Source organism: Arachis hypogaea, chromosome 2 (assembly GCF_003086295.3).
Source record: "Arachis hypogaea cultivar Tifrunner chromosome 2, arahy.Tifrunner.gnm2.J5K5, whole genome shotgun sequence".
NCBI lineage: Eukaryota > Viridiplantae > Streptophyta > Magnoliopsida > Fabales > Fabaceae > Arachis > Arachis hypogaea.
This window is the reverse complement of record NC_092037.1, coordinates 37,500,022-37,524,541: the sequence shown is the minus strand read 5'-3', so window position 1 is coordinate 37,524,541 and position 24,520 is coordinate 37,500,022. Positions and strand designations below refer to the sequence as shown.

General features: G+C 41.0%; 1 non-coding gene across 1 annotated transcript; it reads right to left on the bottom strand.

Moving 5' to 3' along the window:
- Window positions 1-678: 678 nt before the first annotated feature.
- Window positions 679-782, bottom strand: LOC112765732 (small nucleolar RNA R71). Its single transcript, XR_003183889.1, has one exon. It is a non-coding gene; the product is annotated as a small nucleolar RNA R71 (small nucleolar RNA).
- Between the last annotated feature and the right edge of the window lie 23,738 nt (window positions 783-24,520).

The window sequence follows — 24,520 nt, the reverse complement described above, 5'->3', positions numbered from 1 at the left end:
TTTTTGGCTTCTTGGCACGGTAGTGGGTCTCAAGGCTTGGCTTCCTCATGGTTCTTTGTTCGAACCTTGTGGCATGCATGGGTGACTTTTTTTTCTTGATTTCTTTCCTTGAGATGCCCGATTCTGCTCTCCACAAGGGCAGGGCAGAGTTTGCTTCTCTTGGCTCTAAGGCACCATTTTGTGCTCTGCCCTTAGAGTGGGCAGGGCAAGGTTGCCTTCCTTGGCTTGGTCACTTAGTGCTGCCCTCCTAGAGGGCATTCTGCCCTTGTGGAGGGCAATGTTGATTCCCCCATTGCAATGCGGCACGCTTCTCTCCTTTTTGGCCACGCTTTCCTTTTCTTGTGTTACGCTTCTTAGGCCACGCTTTTCATTTTCTTTTCTTTTCTTCACCTACAATAAACCAAACAACCACTCAAAGTATCACTAAATTCAAGAGGCTTATAAATCAATTAAAATTCAATTAAAATGAGCTCAAACCTCAATGATTAACATTAAATTCATGGTGATTGCTTGATTTAAAGAAGTTATGCATTTTCACTCCAAATCACTTACTTAGGATGCAAGAAAGTGCATAAATGCTAACAAAACAAGTGAAATTAGCTTGAAAAATGGGTATATGATGACTTGTCATCAGTCACGGCCTTCTTGGCCAAGTTTTTTCCTCCTCAAAAGCTGAGCAAGCTTAGAGTGGATGTTCAGACCTTCAAGCAAAAAGATGGTGAATCCCTCTATGAAGCTTGGGAAAGATACAAGCAGTTGACCAAAAAGTGTCCTTCTGGCATGCTTTCAGAATGGACCATTTTGGATATATTCTATGATGGTCTATCTGAGCTTTCCAAGATGTCACTAGACCATTCTTAAGGTGGATCCATTCACCTAAAGAAAACGCTTGCAGAAGCTCAAGAACTCATTGACATGGTTGCAAATAAACAATTCATGTACACCTCTGAGAGGAATCTTGTGAGTAATGGGACACCTCAGAAAAGGGGAGTTCTTGAAATTTATGCTCTGAATGCCATATTGGTTGATGAGCGGATAATTTATACGCTTTTTGGCATTGTTTTTAGTATGCTTTTAGTATGTTTTAGTTAGTTTTTATTATATTTTTATTAGTTTTTATTTAAAATTCACTTTTCTGGACTTTACTATGAGTTTGTGTGTTTTTCTGTGATTTCAGGTATTTTCTGGCTGAAATTGAGGGACCTGAGCAAAAATATGATTTAGAGGCTGAAAAGGGCTGCAGATGCTGTTAGATTCTGACCTCCCTGCACTCTAAGTGAATTTTATGAAGCTACAGAAGTCCAATTGGTGCGCTCTCAATTGCGTTGGAAAGTAGACATCCAGGGCTTTCCAGCAATATATAATAGTTTATACTTTTCCCGAGATTTGATGACCCAAACAGGCGTTCCAAGTCAGCTTCAGAATTCCCGACGTTAAACGCCGGAACTGGCACAAAAGTGGGAGTTAAACGCCCAAACTGGCACAAAAGCTGGCGTTTAACTCCAAGAAAAGTCTCTACACATGGAAGCTTCAATGCTCAGCCCAAGCACGCACCAAGTGGGCCCAGAAGTGGATTTTTACGTCATTTACTCATTTCTGTAAACCCTAGGCTACTAGTTCTCTATAAATAGGACCTTTTGCTATTGTATTTGAAGAATCTTTCAATCTTCGGAACATCTTTTGATCATGTTTTTATGATTGAACCCTCTTTGGGAGGCTGGCCATTCGACCATGCCTAGACCTTGTTCTTATGTATTTTCAACGGTAGAGTTTCTACACATCATAGATTAAGGTGTGGAGCTCTGTTGTACCTCGAGTATTAATGCAATTACTATTGTTCTTCTATTCAATTCAGCTTATTCTTGTTCTAAGATATCACTTGTTCCTCAACTTGATGAATGTGATGATCCATGACACTCATCATCATTCTCACCTATGAACGTGTGCCTGACAACCACCTCCGTTCAACCTTAGATTGAGTGGATATCTCTTGGATTCCTTAATCAGAATCTTCATGGTATAAGCTAGAATCCATTGGCGGCCATTCTTGAGAATCCGGAAGGTCTAAACCTTGTCTGTGGTATTCTGAGTAGGATTCAGGGATTGAATGACCGTGACGAGCTTCAAACTCACGATTGTGGGGCGTTAGTGACAGATGCAAAAGAATCACTGGATTCTATTCCGACATGATCGAGAACCGACAGATGAATAGCCGTGCTGTGACAGAGCGCGTTGAACATTTTCACTGAGAGGACGGGACTGTAGCCATTGACAACGGTGATGCCCAACATACAGCTTGTCATGGAAAGGAGTAAGAAGGATTGGATGAAGACAGTAGGAAAGCAGAGAGACGGAAGGGACAAAGCATCTCCATACGCTTATCTGAAATTCTCACCAATGAATTACATAAGTATCTCTATCTTTATTTTATGTTTTATTCATCTTTTAATTATCAATCCTCCATAACCATTTGAATCCGCCTGACTGAGATTTACAAGATGACCACAGCTTGCTTCATACCAACAATCTCCGTGGGATCGACCCTTACTCGCGTAAGGTTTATTACTTGGACGACCCAGTGCACTTGCTGGTTAGTTGTGCGAAGTTGTGATAAAGAGTTGAGATTGCAATTGAACGTACCATGTTGATGGCGCCATTGATGATCACAATTTCGTGCACCATTGGCTCAGAACAAAATGTTGACTTAGTAAGTCAACATGATTTTTCAGAGTCTGAATAGATGGAAAAATGCATCCAACAGTACTAAAGAGGTATCTTCTGAAGAAGAAGCTTATGATCCTGAGAACCCTGCAATGACAGAGGTGAATTACATGGGTGAACCCTATGGGAACACCTATAATTCCTCATGGAGAAATCATCCAAATTTCTCATGGAAGGATCAACAAAAGCCTCAAAAAGGCTTTAATAATGGTGGAAGGAACAGGCTTAGCAATAGCAAGCCTTTTCCATCATCTTCTTAGCAACAGACAGAGAATGCTGAGTAGAGCCCCTCTAGCTTAGCAAACATAGTCTCTGATCTATCTAAGGCCACTTTAAGTTTTATGAGTGAAACAAGGTCCTCCATTAGAAATTTGGAGGCACAAGTGAGTCAGCTGAGTAAGAAAATCACTGAAACGCCTCCTAGTACTCTCCCAAGCAATACAAAAGAGAATCTGAAAAGAGAGTGCAATGCCATTGATATAAACAATATGGCCGAATGCACAAAGGAGGAGAAGGACGTGAATCCCAGTGAGGAAGACCTCCTGGGACGTCCTCTGAACAAAAAGGAGTTCCAAACTGAGGAACCTAAGGAATCTGAGGTTCACCTAGAGACCATAGAGATTCCATTGAACCTCTTTTTACCATTCATGAGCTCTGAGAACTATTCTTCCTCTAAAGAGGATGAAGATGTAACTGAAGAGCAAGTTGCTCAATATCTAAGAGCTATCATAAAGTTGAATGCCAAGTTGTTTGATAATGAGACTTGGGAAGGTGAACCTCCCTTGCTCATTAGTGAACTAGATACATGGGTTCAGCAAACTCTACCTCAAAAGAAACAAGATCCTGGTAAATTCTTAATATCCTGTACCATAGGCATCATGACCTTTGAGAAGGCTCTGTGTGACCTGGGGTCAGGTATAAATCTTATGCCACTCTCTGTAATAGATAAACTGGGGATCTTTGAGGTACAGGCTACAAAAATCTCATTAGAGATGGTAGACAAGTCAATAAAACAAGCTTATGGATTGGTAGAGGACGTGCTGGTAAAGGTTAAAGGCCTTTACATTCCTGCTGATTTTATAATCCTAGACACTGGGAAGGATGAGAATGAATCCATCATTCTTGGAAGACCCTTCCTAGCCATAGCAGGAACTGTGATTAATGTTGATAGAGGAGAGCTAGTCCCTCAATTGAATGGAGACTATCTTGTGTTTAAAGCTCAAGGATCTTCTTTCGCAACCGTGAAAAAGAAGCACAGTAAGCTTCTCTCAATACAGAGTCAAACAAAGCTCCCATAGTCAAACTCTAAGTTTGGTGTTGGGAGGCCACAACCAAACTCTAAGTTTGGTGTTGAACCCCCACATTCAAACTCTAAGTTTGGTGTTGGGAGGTCCCAACAATGCTCTGAACATCTATAGAGCTCCATGAGAGCTCACTGTCAAGCTATTGACATTAAAGAAGCGCTTATTGGGAGGCATCCCAGTTTTTATTTATATATATTTCTATTATTCTTTTATGTCTTATTAGGTTTATGATCATGTGGAGTCACAAAACAAGTGCAAAAATTGAAAACAGAATAAAAAACAGCAGAAGAAAAAGCACACCCTGGAGGAAGAGCTTACTGGCGTTTAAACGCCAGTAAGGAGCATCTGGCTGGTATTTAACGCCAGAACAGAGCATGAAGCTGGCGTTGAATGCCAGAAACAAGCAGCAGTCTGGCGTTCAAACGCCAGTATTGCACCCTGAGGAAAGCTGGCGTTAAATGCCAAAAACAAGCATCAATTTGGCATTAAACGCCAGGATTGCATAAAGAAGGCGTTTACATGCCTAAAGGGTGCAGGGATGAGAAATCCTTGACACCTCAAGATCTGTGGATCCCACAGGATCACCTCAGAATCTGTGGATCTCATAGGATCCCCACCTACCTTCTCCCTCTCTTTCACACCTTTTCATAACACTCTTCCCCAAACATCATTCACCAATCACCTCAAATCACTCTTCCCCATAAACCTCACCTACCTTCAAATTTAAAATCTCTTTCCCACCCAAACCCACCCTAAATGACCGAACCCTAACCCCTTTCCCTCCACTATATAAACCCCTCAACACTCCATTCTTCACACACACCATCAATACTTCTCCCTTTGGCCGAACCCTAAACCTCCCTCCATCTCCCTCATTTTCTTCTTCTTCTTCTTCTTCTTCTATTCTTTCTTCTTTTGCTCGAGGACGAGCAACATTCTAAGTTTGGTGTGGTAAAAGCATAGCTTTTTTGTTTTTCCATAATCATTTATGGCACCTAAGGCCGAAGAAACCTCAAGAAAGAGGAAAGGGAAGACAAAAGCTTCCACCTCCGAGTCATAGGAAATGGAGAGATTCATCTCAAAAGCCCATCAAGACCACTTCTATGAAGTTGTGGCCAAGAAGAAGGTGATCCCTGAGGTCCCTTTCATGCTTAAGAAAAATGCGTATCCGGAGATCTGACATGAGATCCAAAGAAGAGGTTGGGAAGTTCTTACCAACCCCATTCAACAAGTCAGAATCTTAATGGTTCAAGAGTTCTATGCAAATGCATGGATCACTAGGAACCATGATCAAAGTATGAACCCGAATCCAAAGAATTATCTTACAATGGTTCGGGGGAAATGCTTAGATTTCACTCCAGAGAACGTAAGGTTGGCGTTCAACTTGCCTATGATGCAAGAAGACGCACGCCCCTACACTAGAAGGGTCAACTTTGATCAAAGGTTGGACCAAGTTCTTATAGACATATGTGTGGAAGGAGCCCAATGGAAAAGAGACTCTAAAGGCAAGCCAGTTCAATTGAGAAGACTGGACCTTAAGCCTATGGCTAGAGGATGGTTGGAGTTCATCCAACGCTCCATCATCCCCACTAGCAACCGATCCAAAGTAACTGTGGATCGGGCCATCATGATCCATAGCATCATGATTGGAGAGGAAGTAGAAGTTCATGAAGTCATCTCTCTAGAACTCTACAAAGTAGCTGAAAAGCCCTCCACCTTGGCAAGGCTAGCTTTTCCTCATCTCATTTGCCATCTATGCTACTTAGCTAGAGTTGTCATAGAAGGAGACATCCTCATTGAAGAGGACAAGCCCATCACTAAGAAGAGGATGGAGCAATTAATGCAATTATTACTATTTTCTATTCAATTCATGCTTATTCTTGTTCTAAGATATTCATTCGCACTTCAACCTGATGAATGTGATGATCCGTGACACTCATCACCATTCTCAACCTATGAACATGTGCCTGAAAACCACCTCCGTTCTACTTTCGATTGAATGAGTATCTCTTGGATTCCTTAATCAGAGTCTTTGTGGTATAAGCTAGAATCCATTGGCAGCATTCTTGAGAATCCGAAAAGTCTAAACCTTGTCTGTGGTATTCCAAGTAGGATTCAGGGATTGAATGACTGTGACGAGCTTCAAAATCATGAGTGTTGGGCGTAGTGACAGACGCAAAAGAATCACTGAATTCTATTCCGACATTATCGAGAACCGACAGATGATTACCCTTGCTGTGATAGAGCATTTGGACCATTTTCTCTGAGAGAATGGAAAGTAGCCATTGACAATGGTGAAGCCCTACATATAGCTCGCCATGGAAAGGAGTAAGAATGATTGGATGAAAGCAGTAGGAAAGCAGAGATTTAGAAGGAACACAGTATCTTCATGCGCTTATCTGAAATTCCCACCAATAAATTACATAAGTATCTCTATCTCTATTTTATGCTTTATTTATCTTTATATTCGAAAACCATTATAACCATTTGAATCTGCCTAACTGAGATTTACAAGATGACCATAGCTTGCTTCATACCAACAATCTCCGTGGGATCGACCCTTACTCACGTAAGGTATTACTTGGACGACCCAGTGCACTTGCTGGTTAGTTGTGTGAAGTTGTGACAAAGTGTGATTCACGTTTGAGAGCTCCAAGTCTATTGGCGCCATTGTTGATGATCACAATTTACGAGCACCATATAGCTTTGTGATACGTGAGCATCATTCGTATATTTTCTATGTGATTTATATTTTTTTGTTCATTTGTTAGAGGCTTTTAGTGAATTATCTCCTATTGAATGATACTTTGAGTTTTGTGACTTTTGATTGATGTTAGGTAGCATTTTGATAAAGAATTGATAAAAAAGTGCATGAAGAAGCAAAAGAGGATCATGCGTATTCATTGTGCATGCATACGCATCATTGGAGCAGAAAGGGAGGTTGTGCATACGCATCTGCTATGTGTACGCATGACTACAAAAGCTAAAAGGAAAAAATTCTCCTCTGGTTGGTTGGTGTTAAACACCACGACTCGGTGTTTAGCGCCGAAAGCTTCGTAACTAGTGCCACACTTCTGGACACCTGGCACTAAACACCCACTCACCGGCATTTAGTACCAAGATACTGATTTTGCATACAAGCCTTGCCCCTTGGGTGGCACTAAACACCCAGTACCTGGCGTTTAGCACTGAATGCGTACATAATACTGGGGACCACATGTTGCAACAAACCAACAAGGCTTTTGGATACTTGATTTTGTAAATCAAACAGCTATTAGAAAAGATCTCTTAAGGTTTTATTTTAGTTTCAAATCAATTTTAATTAGGACTATAAATATGATTACGATCTTCCCACGCGGGGATTTCTCCTCTCCTAATTTTTATTCCGCACTTTTACACTTTTTCTCTGCTAAGATGTTTTGTTTGAGTGTGTATTGTTTTGGTTTGCCTAACTATTTATCCATGCCTATCTCTGACTTGTTCTATTTGCTGTATCTGTACCCTATCTATATTTACTTTGTTTGAATTGATTGTCTATGTATTTGAGAGACCCTCTTTTGGTGGAGGTGAGATGAGGTTTGTTTCACCGGTGATTAGGTGGTTTAGGAGGCAGAAGGTGAGAAGTTAGATAGAATTTGGAATCCTTTAGATAGATTACCAAAAATTCTAGTTTAGAACATGTTTTAAGTTTGATTCTGAGTGTGGGAGTTCTAGGAATGTCTCTGGATATTCTGAGACCATATATATTACCTATGTTGGCACCATTACCATTCTGAGAACCCTCCAGTTCTCATTCTATGCATATATTATTGTTTTCAATATGCACGATGCGAGGCACCTCGCTAAGCATACCGGAGGCTCTGCTGAATCGAAGAGCTACTTTGGGCTTTGTGTTTTGTACTATGTATTTGTATATAGATTCTCCAGATCCGCGGCTGCTGCGTTGCCGGAGCTCCTCGTCGCTGCTGCTGGCGCTGGAAACCGCCTTTCGAGTCTGTAACTGTTGGTAAGCCCTAACCTTTCTTCAGCTTCTTCATCCGTTAAGTTTACCTTTATTGTGAGAGTTGTTGCTGCTGTTGGGTTTGCCACAGGGAGGAGTCCGAGCAAGAAAAGGAAGAAGGTGGTGATGGATACCTCCACTGCTGCTGTTGTTACTATCGGTGTTTCAGAGTTTACAGTTACTGCCATTTTTGGGTGATGAACCTGGTTGTGTCCTTGCTGCTGATTGATTATAATGAGAGATGTTGTAGCCACTACTTTTCATCTTAGTAAGTTCATGGGTAAGATCACATTGATTCTTCTCTGTGCCATTTTATTTACGCAGCTAGTTCTGATCCGTTTAATTTACCAGAGTCACTATTGTCATATCTCGGCACTGCCGCCCTTGTTTGGAACTACTGAATGTTGTTGTCTCCGGTAGCACTATTCTTCCTATTTTGATTTCAATTCCTTTAATTCTGAAATTTATAATGTTTCTGCCTTTATCCTACTGCTATTTGGTTTTGTTGTGCTACCCTTACTCTAATTACAGAAAAATGTTTCCATTCTAGCCACTGTCGATTTATCTATTGCAATGTCATAATTGGTAATGGAGCTCCTAAGATCGCTGTTGCTGCCATGAATTGGGGATAAAGGGGATTATTGAGTTAAATTCCGCGATTCAGACATCGAGGTAGGGGTTTTTCTTAAAATCTATTTTATATTACGGAGTTGTTATAAACAGATATTAATGTGAGAAAACATATGTCTGTTATTATGAATGTCTTATAAATGTGGTTGACTGCTAGCCTGAATAACTGGTTGCTTGATTGCTTGAGTAGTTTGTGATTGCTGAAAAGAAATTTGTTTTAAAGGTTATTTAGTTGATTATTATGAAAAATGGCTTTCTCGGTTTTAAAGCTATTTTTGATAATGTAAACGAATCGGCTTTGGAAATGATTTGGATTATGAAATTGAATTGATTTTGGAAACGGTTTAATTTTGAGTTAGTCTGACTTTATAAATGACTTTATAAATGATTTATTATTTGAGCTGGTTTGATTTTAAAAAGAGGCTTATTATTGGCATTGATACACTTTGAAAACAATTTGATATTGAAACTGGTTGAATTTTGGAAATGAACGAGATTTGAAAATGGTTGAGAAAAGGTATGAGAAATGTTTGGATGGGACCCGAAAAGGGTGGCAGTGTCTGAGTTTTAGAGGAGATGCTACCGAAATTTTATAAATTTGGAAGTTTTATTTAAAGTAATTAATTAAAAGAGATTTGTTTTTAAACATTCTATATGTTTTAAGATTGCTTTATTTATCAAAGAAAGAATTATGTTTTGAATTGGGATTGTTAATGAATGGAATAAAGAGAAGGATGATGAGGATTTTCTTTGAAATATGGTTTTGAATGAATTAGGAAATGAGATGTGGATTAATGAATGATGATGATATTGAGATATAGATTGAAAATGTTGAGATATGATCTTTGAATTATTCATTTGGCTTATGAATTTGAAATATCTTAGATACGAGGTTCCGTGGAATAAGTGTTGTGGCTTGCCACCACATGTACCAGGTTGAAAACTCGATACTCTGTTGACCCTATGACGTAAGTGTGATCGGGCACTATATAAATTCCCGGGAATGTTACCCCCATTTAGCAATATTGATTATTTGAGAAAAAGCTATGCATAGACTCTTGGGGATGCACGTCGGGGGACAGTCTAAGGACAATTCAGACTTGTCCGGTTGGCTGGATAACCGACAGATGAGCCTCATCAGCCATAGGACAGGCATGCATCATATGCATTTGTATGCTTTGCTTGGGTTTGAACTTGTTTTGGTTTGCCTAATTGTTAAACTGTTCTTAACTGCTACTTGAACTATTTGCTGTAATTGCTACCTACTTGTGTTTTCCTTATCTGTCTTGCCTGTGTTTGTCCTGGCGTGCTACATTTGAGAATGAACTTTGGTGCTGAATTAATGATTGTGTTATTTGATTACGTGGTTGGTTTCTAATTGAGATTTTCTTATAAAAAAGGAAATGTTTCGAATTTCTGAAAAGTTAAAGATTGTTTCTTCGAAAAGGTTTTGAACGATTACCTATTGGTTTTAAAAAAAAATTCATAAGGCAATGATAATCACTGAGTTTGAAAACAGTTTTCTTATTAAATATCTTCTTATGACAACTTTGAAACTCCGTGGTGAGACCGTGTGGTTAGGTTCTCACCCCCTACAGCTTTACCTTTTCAGGAACCGGAAGAAGAAGCATTAAGAAGAGTTGTACTGTGTTTGGTTTATAAGTTGTTGAATTAATTAGATTATTTTCTTCATTCCCTCGCCTTTGTTATCACAAGTTTGTAAGAGGGATAGGATTTGTATGTTTTATATGTATATTATATTATGAGTTATTATGTAAGTAGTCTTGTATATGAATCTATGTCTGTTTGTATTTTTCTTAAAATCAATTGTTTTTTTCCGATTTTTCAAAGAAATCAGCGCTACAGTGCGAGTCACAGGCTCCTATTTTAGTATTTAGTAAGTAAAGTAGTCGTAATACTTCTTTCTATCAGAGTAGTGCAGCCGAAAGTGTGACTTCTGATAGTGAGGGTGTTACAACAACAACCTATTCAATTCTAATGCAAACCTAGCTACCCATTCTTCACTTTTTCACACACTCATGCATTCTCTTACAATCACCACACATATGACTTGATTCTTATTGAACTTCACTTTGGGGCATTTTGTCCCCTTTTATTGGTTCTTTTATTTTCTTTTCTTTATTTCTTTCTTCTTCTCTTTTTACTAAAATATATACAAGAGCATCAATGCATATGGTTTAACATTCAGTGCATGAGTATGTACCCAATTCCCACAATTTTGACAAAAATATAAAAATACCCTTTTATCCCAACCAATGTTCCCAAACTTCCCAAACTTGAATGATAAACACACTCACTAGCCTAAGCTAATTAAAGATCCAAACAAGGGACATATATTATTTTTCGCTTTAAGGCTTGTAATGTGTTAAAATTAAGAACAAATGGGTTTAGGATAGGCTCAAAGTTGGTTAATAATGGAAGATAAAGGGTAGGCTATTTGGGTAAGTGAGCTAATTGAAACAATGGCCTCAATCATATACATGCATTCATACACAAAATAATGGACATATAGATTTATGCAAATCAAAGATTACAATCATAAAAGGAGTCTATCACACAAGAACAAACTTTATGGTTGAAAATGTGCAACCATACAATTAAGGCTCAGATCTCACAAGGTATGTTGTTCTAGCTCTTTTTCTATGTTTTATGAAAAAGGATACTTCAAGCAAGTTGAATGAAAACAATTTCAATTCAATCAATGGCATGCCCTAAAAAAGATTTCATGAAAATTTCTTGTTGTTTTTACCAAACTTATTTAATCTAACATGCAACATGCAAGTATTTACTACTATAAAACTATAAGTATTAAAGAAATATATACAAAAAAAATCAAACAAAATGCAAATAAGAACAAAATTGCAAAAATTTAAGAAAAAGAACAAAAAGAATATTGCAAAGTGTTTAAGAAAAGAATTTTTTTACCCCCCTCAAATTGGTGATCCTCCCCCACACTTAAATAATGCACGGTCCTCCGTACATGGACAGGATCTAGGGTGAAGGACTATGAGGCTCCACCTTCAGCTGGTGGGCACTGGGGGCTCCGGTTGCTGTGTAAACAAATAAACAACAATTGAGGAAAAGTGAGATGTGTGTGGTGTGATGAAAGGAAATGTGTGTATTCTAAAAGCGCATACAATGTAGAACATAAACATTGGCAGGGTAAAAATAACAACCACCTATTCAAAGGAAATAGCACATGTTCCTCAATTAAGTATCCTAGGTTGCAAGTGAAGCATAAGCAAAACTTAAGGCACAAGTAACCCTAGGTACACAAAAGTGAATTGAGTATTTGATATTAGTTATTGGAATTGTTCATGTGAAAGCACAAAATGGTGTAACATAGCACAATAAACAACAACCAATCCATTAATGAATGAAAAATTACTTATTCATCATGACACATAATGCAATAGTCACATGGAAAAGTACTTGTTACAAAAAGTGATAAGCTTGATAAAAATCAAGTTAAGTCACTCAAACAAATGCAAAGCATTAACAAGGAACAAGTATCGGACGTGTGATGAAATTGATATGTAAATCATGATGAACAAGTAAATTCAACTCAAATCTCTTAATTCAATGCACTTATATAATTTGTCCTAGTGGTACAATCAAAACATGGATTTTCAAACTCACTAGGTACTAGTAAATTAAAGCAAAGCATAAGTGCATTAGTGTAAGTCTCAAGCAAGAAGCAACCCAATCAAGCATCAACGAAACACTTACAACTTATTCAATGAGAATTAATTAAAGCAAAGACTAACATAATTAATAAAATAGAAATAAAATGCAAACAAAACAAAGTAAAGCAGGTGGAGAAGAAGGCAAAAGCGAGAGAAGGGGGAGGTGGAAGAAAGAAGAAGAGAAGAAGTAGAGAGAAGGGAAGAAAAGAAGTGTACAGGTGAGAAAGCAGGGACATGCGTACGCACACTAGGCGAAACAGAGGAGTTGTGCATCCGCACCAAGTGTGCAAACGCTCTAAACAGAGAGGGAGTCAAGATGTGTGCGGACGCACCTAGGTGTGCATACGCACAGAAGACACTTCTCTCTTCTTTTTAGCATGAAAGGATCATGCGTGCGTGTGCACACAGGCCGTGTGATGAGCGGATAATTTATACGCTTTTTGGCATTGTTTTTAGGTAGTTTTTAGTATGATTTAGTTAGTTTTTAGTATATAATTATTAGTTTTTATGCAAAAATCACATTTCAGGACTTTACTATGAGTTTGTGTATTTTTCTGTGATTTCAGGTATTTTCTGGCTGAAATTGAGGGACCTGAGCAAAAATCTGATTCAGAGACTGAAAAAGGACTGAAGATGCTGTTGGATTCTGACCTCCCTACACTCGAAGTGGATTTTCTGGAGCTACAGAGGCCCAATTGGCGCGCTCTCAATTGCGTTGGAAAGTAGACATCTTGGGCTTTCCAGAAATTTATAATAGTTTATACCTTTCCCGATATTTTATGGCCCAAATTGGCGTCAAAACGCCGGTCAGAGACCATTTTCTGGCGTTAAACGCCAGAATTGGCATAAAAGCTGGAGTTAAATGCCCAAACTGGCACCAGAGCTGGAGTTTAACTCCAAGAGAAGCCTATGCACGTGAAAGCTTCAATGCTCATCCCAAGCACACACCAAGTGGGCCCCGAAATTGGATTTCTGCATCATTTACTTATTTATGTAAACCCTAGGTTACTAGTTCACTATAAATAGGACCTTTTACTATTATATTTTCATCTTTTTGATCATCTTTGATCTTGGGATCAGGTCTTTAAACCCTTTTCGATTGTCTCATGTTATTTGGGAGGCATGGTCATTCGGCTATGTCTAGACCTTGTTCTTATATATTTTCAACGGTGGAGTTTCTACACCTCATAGATTAATGTGTGGAGCTATGTTGCTCTTCATAAATTAATACAATTACTACTATTTTCTATTCAATTCAAGCTTATTCTTATTCTAAGATATCCATTCGTACTTCAACATGATGAATGTGATGATCAAGTGACACTCATCACCATTCTCACTTATGAACATGTGCCTGACAACCACTTCCGTTCTACCTGAAAACAAGCTTGAATGCATATATCTTGGCCTCCTAGTTCACGACGCATGGTTGCCTCTCCTGACAACAGAGCCTTCCATTCCGTGCGATCAGAGTCTTCGTGGTATAAGCTAGAATCAATTGGCAGTATTCTTGAGATCCGGAAAGTCTAAACCTTGTCTGTGGTATTCTGAGTAGGATCTGGGATGGGATGACTGTGATGAGCTTCAAACTCGCGAGTGCTGGCCACAGTGACAGTGTGCCAAAGGATCAATGGATCTTATTCCGACACGATCGAGAACAGATGGATGGTTAGCCCTACATAACCCGTAGCCGGACCATTTTCACTTAGAGGACGGACGGTAGCCATTGACAACGGTGATCCCCAACATACCGCTTGCCATGGAAAGGAGTACGCATGACTGGATGAGGGCAGTAGGAAAGCAGAGATTTAGAAGGATCAAAGCATCTCCGTATGCTTATCTGAAATTCCAACCAATGAATTACATAAGTATTTCTATCTTATTTTATGTCTTATTTATCTTTTAGTTATCAAAATCCCATAACCATTTGAATCTGCCTGACTGAGATTTACAAGATGACCATAGCTTGCTTCAAACCGACAATCTCCGTGGGATCGACCCTTACTCATGTAAGGTATTACTTGGATGACCCAGTGCACTTGCTGATCAGCTGCACGGAGTTGTGAAGAAGTGTGTGTATCACGATTCTGTGTACCAAGTTTTTGGCGCCGTTGCCGGGAATTGTTCGAGTTTGGACAACTGACGGTTCATTTTTTTGCTTAGATTATGTATTTTTCTTATTATTTTGTTCTTCTGAATTTTTAAGAATGAATTCTAGAGTTTCAGATGATGCTTTTATCATCACAGGAGCCAGTTCATTCCCATCAATTTGGCTGTTGTATGTAATGTCCTGCTGAAGCTTGGTTAGCCAAGTCTAATCCTTTTTAGACTGAAGCTTTAGACTAGCATTGCATGATTCCTGGAATTCTTATTAAAAATTGAGTTTCTTATCTTCTTTTTCAAAATAATTTTTGAAAAAAAATACAAAAAAATTTATAAAATCATAAAATCAAAAATATTTTTGTGTTTCTTGTTTGAGTCTAGTGTCAATTTTTAAGTTTGGTGTCAATTGCATGTTTCTATTTTTCTTGAATTTCTCAAAAATATATGCATTGTGTTCTTCATTGATCTTTAAGTTGTTCTTGATGATTTTCTTTGTCTGGAGTTTAAATTCTCTTGTTTTGTGTCTTTTGTTGTTTCTCATATGCATTCTCAAGTTGTTAGTGTCTCTACTATGAAAACTTCTAAGTTTGGTGTCTTGCATGTCTTTCTTTTCTTAAAAATTTTCAAAAAAATAGGTTCTTGATGTTCATCTTGACATTCAAAGTGTTATTGCATGCATTCTTTGTTTTCATCTTAGTTTTTCATGTTTAATTTCATTTTGTTGTTTTTCTCTCTCATCATTAAAAATTAAAAAAAATTCAAAATTATGTCTTTTCAAGTCAATAATACAGAGAATTGAAGATTCAGAACATACAACAGAGGAATCACAGAGAAAAAGCTGGGCGTTCAAAACGCCCAGCGAAGAAAGAATTCTGGCATTTAAACGCCAGCCAGGGTACCTGGCTGGGCGTTTAACGCCCAAAGAGGTAGCCAAGTGGGCGTTAAACGGCCAGAATGGTAGGATAGCACCAAGGAGGTAGTTTTGTTTTCAATTCAAATCTTTTTCAATTTTTCAAGTATTAAAACTAATTTTTCAAGATCTTATCTTTTTCATATCCTCTCATATCAATCATATATTTTTCAAAATCAAATCTTGTTCATTTTTCATTTAATATTTTCAAAAATCGTTGCTAACAATTAATGTTGTGATTCAAAAATTTTAAATTTGTTACTTTCTTGTTAAGAAAGGTTCAATATTTGAATTCTAGAATCATATCTTTTAATTTCTTGTTAGTCAAGTCATCAATTTTAAAAATCAAATCTTTTTTTAAATTTTTTTTTCAATCATATCTTTTCAAACATATCTTTTTCAATCAAATGTTTTTCAAATCATATCTTTTTCAAATTTTGATTTCAAAAATCTTTTCTAACTTCTTATCTTTTCAAAAATTGATTTTCAAATCTTTTCACTATTTTTCATCTTTTTCAAAACCATCTAACTATCTTTCTCTCTCTAATTTTCGAAAATCACTATCCACTTTTTTAAAAATATTTTTAATTAATTAATCATTTTAATTTTAATATTCGAATTTCTTCTCTCTCACATCCCTTTCTATTTAATCACTAACACTTACCCTCCTTTGATAATTTGGACTCCCTCTCTCTCTCTCTATAAGTTCGAGTTCTTCTTTATCTACCTCATCCTTCTATTCTTCTTTTCCTCTAACACATCAAGGAATCTTTATACTATGACATAGAGGATTCCATACTTTCTTTGTTTTCTTCTCTTTCATATGAGTAGGAACAAAGATAAAGGCATTCTTATTGAAGCCGATCATGAACCTGAAAGGACTCTGAAGAGGAAGCTAAGAGAAGCTATAGCACAACTCTCTGGAGAGGACTTGACAGAAATTTTTGATGCCAGGGCATCTTGGCCAGTTTCACTGACCTTTTCTTTATTATTTTAGGGTAGTTTCATGCATTTTCTTAGTAAATAATCAAGTTTTGGGTAAAAATACACTTACATCTTGATTCAAGCAAACATTGTAAAAATTACATGATTTCATGAGAATTATACAGGAATTGAATGATAAAATGGATGATGCATGATCTCATGACTTGGAACAGAGCCTTGATGCACCCTGTTTCTTTGATTTCATGACAAAGGAAGCAAAGAAGAGCCACGTTAGCCGCCACGTTAGCCTCACTAACGTGATCACTAACGTGGAATGGGAGCAAGCTTGCAATGTTAGTGGAAAAGTTATCATCAATAACGCCTTCGAAAGCCATCATAACCCACGTTAGTTGCTGTTCCGAGGGTTACCTGAAATGTGTAGCTCGGTCGTCTGGAAAGACCCGAGGTGGGGGTTCAGGGACCCGAGCTTGATATGTAGAGTGGTTGGTGGTTGTACCTGCAATGACACTCCGATGCTTAAGTTAGCATGGGTCCAAGCAGATATGTGTGGAATATGGAATGAATGCCATACCTGGGTGCTCCAGTGTATTTATAGTAGTTGGCCGTGATCTTCCCTGGATAAGATATTCTTATCTTATCTTATCTTTGGGAGTTTTATCTCTATCTTTGTGGAACCGCCTTTTCTAGGCCTTTTCGGCCTTTAGGTTTTGGGCTGCGTCCCTTTTGATGGGCCTTCCTTTGCTTTATTGTTCGAGGTCCGACCTTTAGGCGTGGGCCTTAGGACGAGGTCGGACCTCTTATGAATTTGCCGAGTTGGAGGAGCTCGGTCAGGGTATGGACAGTGCCCCTGCCCGAGTTCGTCCTTTTTGGGAGGTCGAGCTCAGGCATAGTAGTTTTTCAAAATTTCAAAAATGGCTGTTCCTGCATTTATTGCATTTTACCGTTTTTCCTCGATTTCCGTTCGGGCTCTGTGAAGGCTTTATTTATTTGCCCCTTTCCTCCTTTTTCTGCGTTTTTGTTTTTCTTTATCCTTTCCAAGCACTGCTTCTTCTTTCTCTTTGCTCTGCTTCCCCGAATCTCTCCGTGTGTCTTTCTGGGGTTCCTTCTGCGCCGTCGTTTCGCTCTCCTTGCTTCGGAGCTCGTCGTCTTCGTTTCTTTCTTCCAGGTTTGTTCCCATGTTTCTCTTTTTCTTGTGCGCATATGCTTCTGTTCTTTGTGTGGCTCTTGTTTGTTTTCTTTTTTCTTTATGCCTGGGTTGCCCCGAAAAGAGGCGCCGCCATTGCTTGTTGTTTGTATATGGGGGGGCTCTTTTTTGTTCTCCGGTATTTTTGTTCCGGGTTGCCGCGTTTTCTCGTGGGGTTTTTGTTTCTTGCTTTGCTGAATGGGTTTTTGCTGTCTTCTTTATGTGATTTTTTTTTCTTTGTAGGTAAAAATTTTATGTCTCGAAAGGTTCTTCAAGCGATGTCGACTAAGATTCCATGTGGTCTTGGTTGGGTAGACCCTCTTCCTCTAAGAGTCCCTTCTGTGGTAGATTCTGAGTATTTAGCTAGGTTCCGTAGGCACTGTAGCATATGCGAGAATAGGGAGTCTGAGAGGGATTACGAACTAGTGGCCCCGGAATCCGAGGAGAGAGTGTGCTTCCCGCCCTTAGATAGTTCCGAGAAGCTCTTCTTTTATGCTTATGATTGTTTTTTCTCTAAGCTGAGTGTCCGACTTCCCTTTACCGATCTGGAGTCCGAGGTGTTATGGTCTTGTAACCTTGCCCCTACACAGCTCCACCCAAATTCTTGGGCGTTTTTAAAGCTGTTTCAACTTTTGTGTCAGTTTTTGGGCGTCTCTCCCTCTATTTCTCTTTTTTCCTATTTGTTTGTGTTGACGAAGCCGGGGTCAGGTGGAGGGAAGGTATCTTGGGTCTCTTTTAGAGCTAACCAGGGGAGGAAGTTTTGTACCTTGTATGATGAGTCCTTTCATGATTTTAAGAACTTTTATTTCAAGGTCCGGGCTACTGGAGACGTCCGACCTTTCTTTCTAGACGAGAGTGGGGAGCCTTCTTTTCCTCTTTATTGGCAGGAGAATGTAGTGTCTGTTAAGTATACCTTTGAGAGTCTAGATGAGGTGGAGCAGGCTTTTGTGGGTGTGGTAAGCAGTTTATGGGGTCGGGCACCTCACTTGGACACGAAGAAAATGTTGGGAGATCCAAGCCTTCTCCGTTCCGAGTTAGGTAGTTCCCGACCTCTCAGAGATTCATCTTTTTTTAGTATTTTGGTTTTCCTTGTTTTGGTGGAATTTCTGTTGTGGTAATCCTTTTTCTTTTATTTCTGCAGAGATGTCTTCTCAGGCGGATTCCATGAAGTTCCTTCGTCGGACGAAGAAGTCTGTGGCTGCTCGAAATATCGAGGCTGGGGAGGCTTCTGCCCGATCTTCTCCGAAGAAGACTACCGTGGGTGTCACTACTCGGTCGAAGACTATTCCGACTCCCCAGTTCCGAGCTATAAATCAAGATCCCCCGACTTCTGGGCCTGCTACCTCTTCTCCGCCTTCGTCCTCGGGTCCTCCTCCCAAAAAACAGAAGACCTCTCAAGAGCTTGCGGGTTTTAATGACAAGGATTTTGATGCTCTTGGTTGGATTGAACAGCATATTCTCCCTCAGACCTTTATTTCTACTGATGATGTGTCTATGGAGCATCATTTTCAGTATATGGCGCGGAGTTGTGTCCGGATGGCTAGTCTTCATGCTGCTATTGCTCGGGAGTTCAAGAAATCCCCCATTGGTGCGACCAGCTCCCGACTTGAGAAGGCTCAGTCTGAGTTTGAGAAGATTAGTGAGCTGAAGGCTGCTAGGATTACTGAGCTGGAGGCATCTTTGGAAAAAGAGAAAGCTAAAGCTACCGCGGCTGTGGCGGCAGCGAAAGCATCTGAGGAGATGGCGAAGGCGGCGACGGAGAATTATACTCGGATATATGCCGAGCTTGTGGAGACAAAGGAGAAATTGCAATCCGCTCAGGATGATTTTTACGAGCTAGAAGGTCATGTGGCTAAGGGTATGGATGCTATGTTTGAAAATTTGAAGGCTCAGGTCCGGGTTCTTGCTCCCGACCTGGATCTGAGCTTATTTAGTACGGATAACGTTGTTGTGGAGGGAAAGATTGTTCCTGCTCCCAACGAGGATGAGGTTCCGGTGTCCGGCCCCAAAGTTCCGGTTGCGAACCCGACTTCACCTTTGGATGGATCTGGTGTGGAGATTTTAAACCGGGATGACGGTGCCGTCAATGCGGTCCCGATTTCTATGTTTCCTCCGCAGCCTTCTGTTGATGTGGAGTCCGGAAAGGACCTTGATCCTCTGTAATCTTTTATCTTTGGTTTTTTGCCCGGCCTGTGGGCTCTTTTGTTTTTGGATGGTTTCTGTGGACGCTTTGGACACCTTTTTGCTTTTAGCTACTTGTAGTAACTTTTTAGCTTATTATGCGGTGTTTTTGCTCGCGTTTTGCCTTTTTGTTCCGCTTTTATGCTTTTTAGTTGTTTTTGGATAACAACCTTTTAGCTAGCGCTTTTTGAACTTTCCTTTGATTTCGTTTTTTCGCTTGTACTTTTTAGTTGTTTTTGTATAGCAACTTTTTAGTAAGCGTTTTCGAAATCTTTGCTTTCGCCGTTTTAAGGCTTCTTTCTTGGATCCGGGCTTTTTTCTCGGACCTCGGACGTTCGAGTACCTCCCTTTGTTGGGTCCGACCTTGTCGTTGGTCGGCCTTTTAAGTTATTTTTGTAATCTCTTTTTATTTGGCTTTTTGAGCCTTTTCAGAGTTGCTTTATAACTTCTCACATTAATTTGAACCTCGTCGCTTTATCTTTGCCGACCTTGTGTGGTCTCATGGCAAATGATTTTTTGCGTTTTGCCAAGCATAAATTAATGCGCCTTGGCGGGGTACTTTCTAGGATTTGTTTCATCATGAGGAAGAAGAAAATAGAAAAATTTGATTAGTATTAAAAAAGAAAGAATATTTACAGAGTGTTTACCCTTGACTAGGTCGGGTGCCTTTACTTGACCGGGTGTCTCATTAAAAAACCCTTGTAGGGAAAAAGAGTACACCTCGGGTTAAATTTTTCTAGCTGTAGTACCGTCTTAGATTACAGGCGTGCCAGGCCCTGGGCAGCTCATTGCCTTCTAGGTCGGATATTTTGTAATAGCCTGTCCCTAAGACTTCTGTTACCTTGTAGGGTCCTTTCCAATTTGCAGCTAGCTTTCCTTCTCCCGACTTTTGTGTTCCGATGTCATTTCGGATTAGAATCAGGTCGTGAATGGAGAAGTTTCGCTTTATTACTTTCTGATTGTATCTGAGGGCCGTTCGCCGTTTTAAGGCTTCTTCTCGGATCCGGGCTCTTTCTCGGACCTCGGGGAGGAGGTCGAGTTCTTCCTTTTGTGCCTGCGGGTTACCTTCTTCGCTGTAGAAGATGACTCTGGGTGACCCTTCATCTATTTCGATAGGAATCATTGCCTCCATCCCGTAAGCTAGCCGGAATGGCGATTCTCCCGTTGTAGAGTGTGGAGTTGTCCGATATGCCCATAGTACCTGGGGGAGCTCCTCGGCCCATGCCCCTTTGGCCTCTTGGAGTCTTCGTTTTAACCCGGCCAAGATGACTTTATTTGCAGCCTCTGCTTGTCCATTGGCTTGTGGGTGCTCGACTGAGGTGAATTGCTGTTTGATTTTTAGTTCGGCCACCAAGTTCTGAAAACTTGCGTCCGTGAACTGTGTTCCATTGTCTGTTGTGATGGAGTTGGGGACTCCGAACCTTGTGACAATGTTTTTGTATAGGAATTTGCGGCTTTTTTGAGCCGTAATGGTGGCTAAGGATTCAGCTTCGATCCACTTCGTGAAGTAGTCAACCCCTACTATGAGGTATTTGACTTGCCCCGGTCCTTGGGGAAACGGGCCGAGTAGGTCAAGTCCCCATTTTGCGAAGGGCCATGGTGCGGTGATGCTGATAAGGTCTTCTGGTGGTGCCTTGTGGAAATTGGTGTGCTTTTGGCAGGGGGGCATATTTTCACAAATTCCGTTGCGTCTTTCTGCAAGGTCGGCCAATAGAACCCGGCTCGGACTACGTTTTTGGATAATGCCCGAGCTCCGAGATGGTTCCCACACATGCCTCCGTGGACTTCTTCGAGGACGTTCTTTGTTTCTGAGGTCGGGACGCACCTAAGGAGGGGATTTGAGAATCCTCTTCTGTATAATGCGTCGTGAATTAGTGTATAATTCTGAGCGTCTTTCGTGAGTCTTTTGGCTTCCTTTCTTTCGGCGGGAAGAGTTCCCGACTTCAGGTAGTTGAGTATGGGGGTCATCCATCCTTGCTGTTGGTTGGATATGTTTAGCGTTTCTTCCTCTCTTAGCACGGAGGGGGATTGTAAGGTTTCCTGGAGGAGACTTCTGTTGTTGCCTCCGGGCTTGGTGCTGGCGAGCTTTGAGAGGGCGTCTGCCCGGGCGTTTTGTTCCCGAGGTATGTGCTGAATCTGTATCTCTGAAAAGTGGCGTAGTTGTGCCTGTGTTTGGTCCAGGTATTTTTTCATGGTGGGGTCTTTGGCCTGGTAGCTTCCATTTACTTGTGATGTGACGACCTGGGAGTCGCTGAAGATCGTGATTTTCCGGGCTCCGACCTCTTCGGCTAGCTTTAGACCTGCTAGTAGGGCCTCGTATTCGGCTTGGTTGTTCGAAGCCTGGAACTCGAATTTTAGGGATAGTTCTATCCGCGTTCCTTGGTCACTTTCGAGTATAACCCCGGCTCCGCTTCCAGTTTTGTTTGAGGACCCGTCGACATACAGGTTCCATGAGAGTGGGGTTCCAGGGGTCTCAGTGTATTCTGCGATGAAGTCGGCTAGATACTGAGATTTTATGGCAGTCCGGGTTTCATAGTGGAGGTCGAACTCGGACAACTCCACCGCCCATTGCAGTATTCGTCCTGCCAGGTCTGTTTTTTGGAGGATGTGTCTCATGGGTTGGTTTGTCCGGACTTTGATGGTGTGGGCTTGAAAGTAGGGACGGAGCCTCCGAGCTGTGAACACTAGGGCGTAGGCGAATTTTTCTATCTTCTGATAATTTAATTCGGCCCCTTGTAGTGCCTTGCTTACAAAGTATATGGGGTGTTGTCCTTGGTCATTTTCTCGTATTAACGCTGAAGCGACTGCTCGATGTCCAACCGAGAGGTATAGTACGAGTTCTTCTCCCTTTAAAGGTCGGGTTAGGATTGGTGGCTGCCCGAGGAATTCCTTGAATTCTTGAAAGGCTTTTTCGCACTCCGGGGTCCATGAGAAGGGTTTTCCTTTCTTTAGGAGTGAGTAGAGAGGTAATGATTTTATTGCTGATCCTGCCAAGAATCTTGATAGGGCGGCTAGCCTTCCATTCAGTTGTTGTACTTCTTTGACACACGTCGGGCTCTTCATATTGAGTATCGCTTGGCATTTGTCCGGGTTCGCTTCGATGCCCCTTTGGGTCAGCATGAAGCCTAAGAACTTTCCGGCTTCTGCGACGAAGGTGCACTTTGTCGGGTTAAGTCTCATGTTGTGTTTTCTGAGGGTGCCGAAGACACTGGTGAGGTCGGTCAGCAAGTTTCTGTCTTCTCGTGTCTTTACCAGCATGTCGTCGACGTACACCTCCAGCTGTAGTCCGATGTGTTCTGAGAACACTTTGTTCATTAGCCTCTGGTAGGTTGCCCCTGCGTTCTTCAGCCCGAAGGGCATTACTACGTAGCAGTAGTTTGCCCTTGGGGTTATGAACGAGGTCTTTTCTTGGTCGGGTCCGTACATCGGGATTTGATTGTATCCCGAGTATGCGTCCATGAAGGAGAGATATCTATAGCCTGAGGCTGCGTCTACTAAGGCGTCGATGTTTGGTAGAGGGTATGGGTCTTTGGGGCAGGCTTTGTTGAGATCCGTGTAATCGACGCACATTCTCCATTTTCCGTTGGGCTTTTTTACCAGGACCACGTTTGCGAGCCATAGGGGGTATTTTACTTCCCTAATGAACCCTGCATCTAGCAGTGCTTGTACTTGTTCTTCTATTGCTTGCATGCGCTCGGGTCCGAGCTTCCGGCGTCTTTGTTGGATAGGTCGGGATCCCGGGTAAACTGATAGCTTATGGCACATCAGGTCGGGACTTATGCCTGGCATGTCGGAGGCTTTCCAGGCGAAGAGGTCGGAATTCTTCCTTAAGAGGGTTGTGAGTTCCTCTTTTAGGCCCGTTTCGAGGTTTGCTCCTATGTTTGTTATTTTTTCGGGTGTGTTCCCGATCTGGATTTTTTCGGTTTCTCCCTCTGGCTGTGGCCGAAGATCTTCTCGGGATTGAACTCGTCCGAGTTCTATTGTGTTGACCTCCTTCCCTTTTAGGCTCAGGCTTTCGTTGTAGCATCGCCGCGCTAGTTTTTGGTCGCCTTTTAGGGTAGCGATTCCTTTTGTGGTAGGGAACTTCATACAGAGGTGTGGGGTCGAGACTATAGCTGCCAGTCTGTTTAGGGTTGGTCACCCAATGAGGGCATTGTATGCTGAAGTGACGTCGACTATAATGTAGTCGATGCTTAATGTTTTAGATTGCTCGCCTCTTCCAAAGGTAGTGTGTAGCGAGATGTATCCTAAGGGATGGATCGGGGTATCCCCTAGCCCAAATAGGTCGGTGGGATAGGCCTTTAGTTCTTTTTCCTCAAGTCCGAGCTTGTCGAAGGCCGTTTTGAACAGGATATCTGCTGAGCTTCCCTGGTCAATCAGGGTTCGATGTAGGTTGGCGTTTGCTAGGATAATGGTGATTACCATTGGATCGTCGTGCCCGGGTATTATCCCTTGAGCATCTTCTCGGGTAAATGAGATGGTAGGTAATTCGGGCAGGGGACTGTCTTCTCGGACGTGATAGACTTCTTTGAGGTGTCTTTTTCGCGAGGATCTGGATGTTCCTCCGCCTGCAAAACCTCCATTTATCATGTGAACGTGTCTTTCAGGGGTTCACGGGGTTTGTTCGGCCCGATCTTCGTTATCTCCCCGCCTTCTCTTCCTGGTCTCTTCTCCTTTCTCTGCTATGTATCTGTCGAGTTTTCCTTCTCTGGCTAGTTTTTCTATAACATTTTTTAGGTCGTAGCAGTCGTTAGTAGAATGACCGTAGAGCTTGTGATATTCACAGTATTCGGACCGATCTCTCCCTGCCCTCTTGTGTTTTAGCGGTCGGGGCGG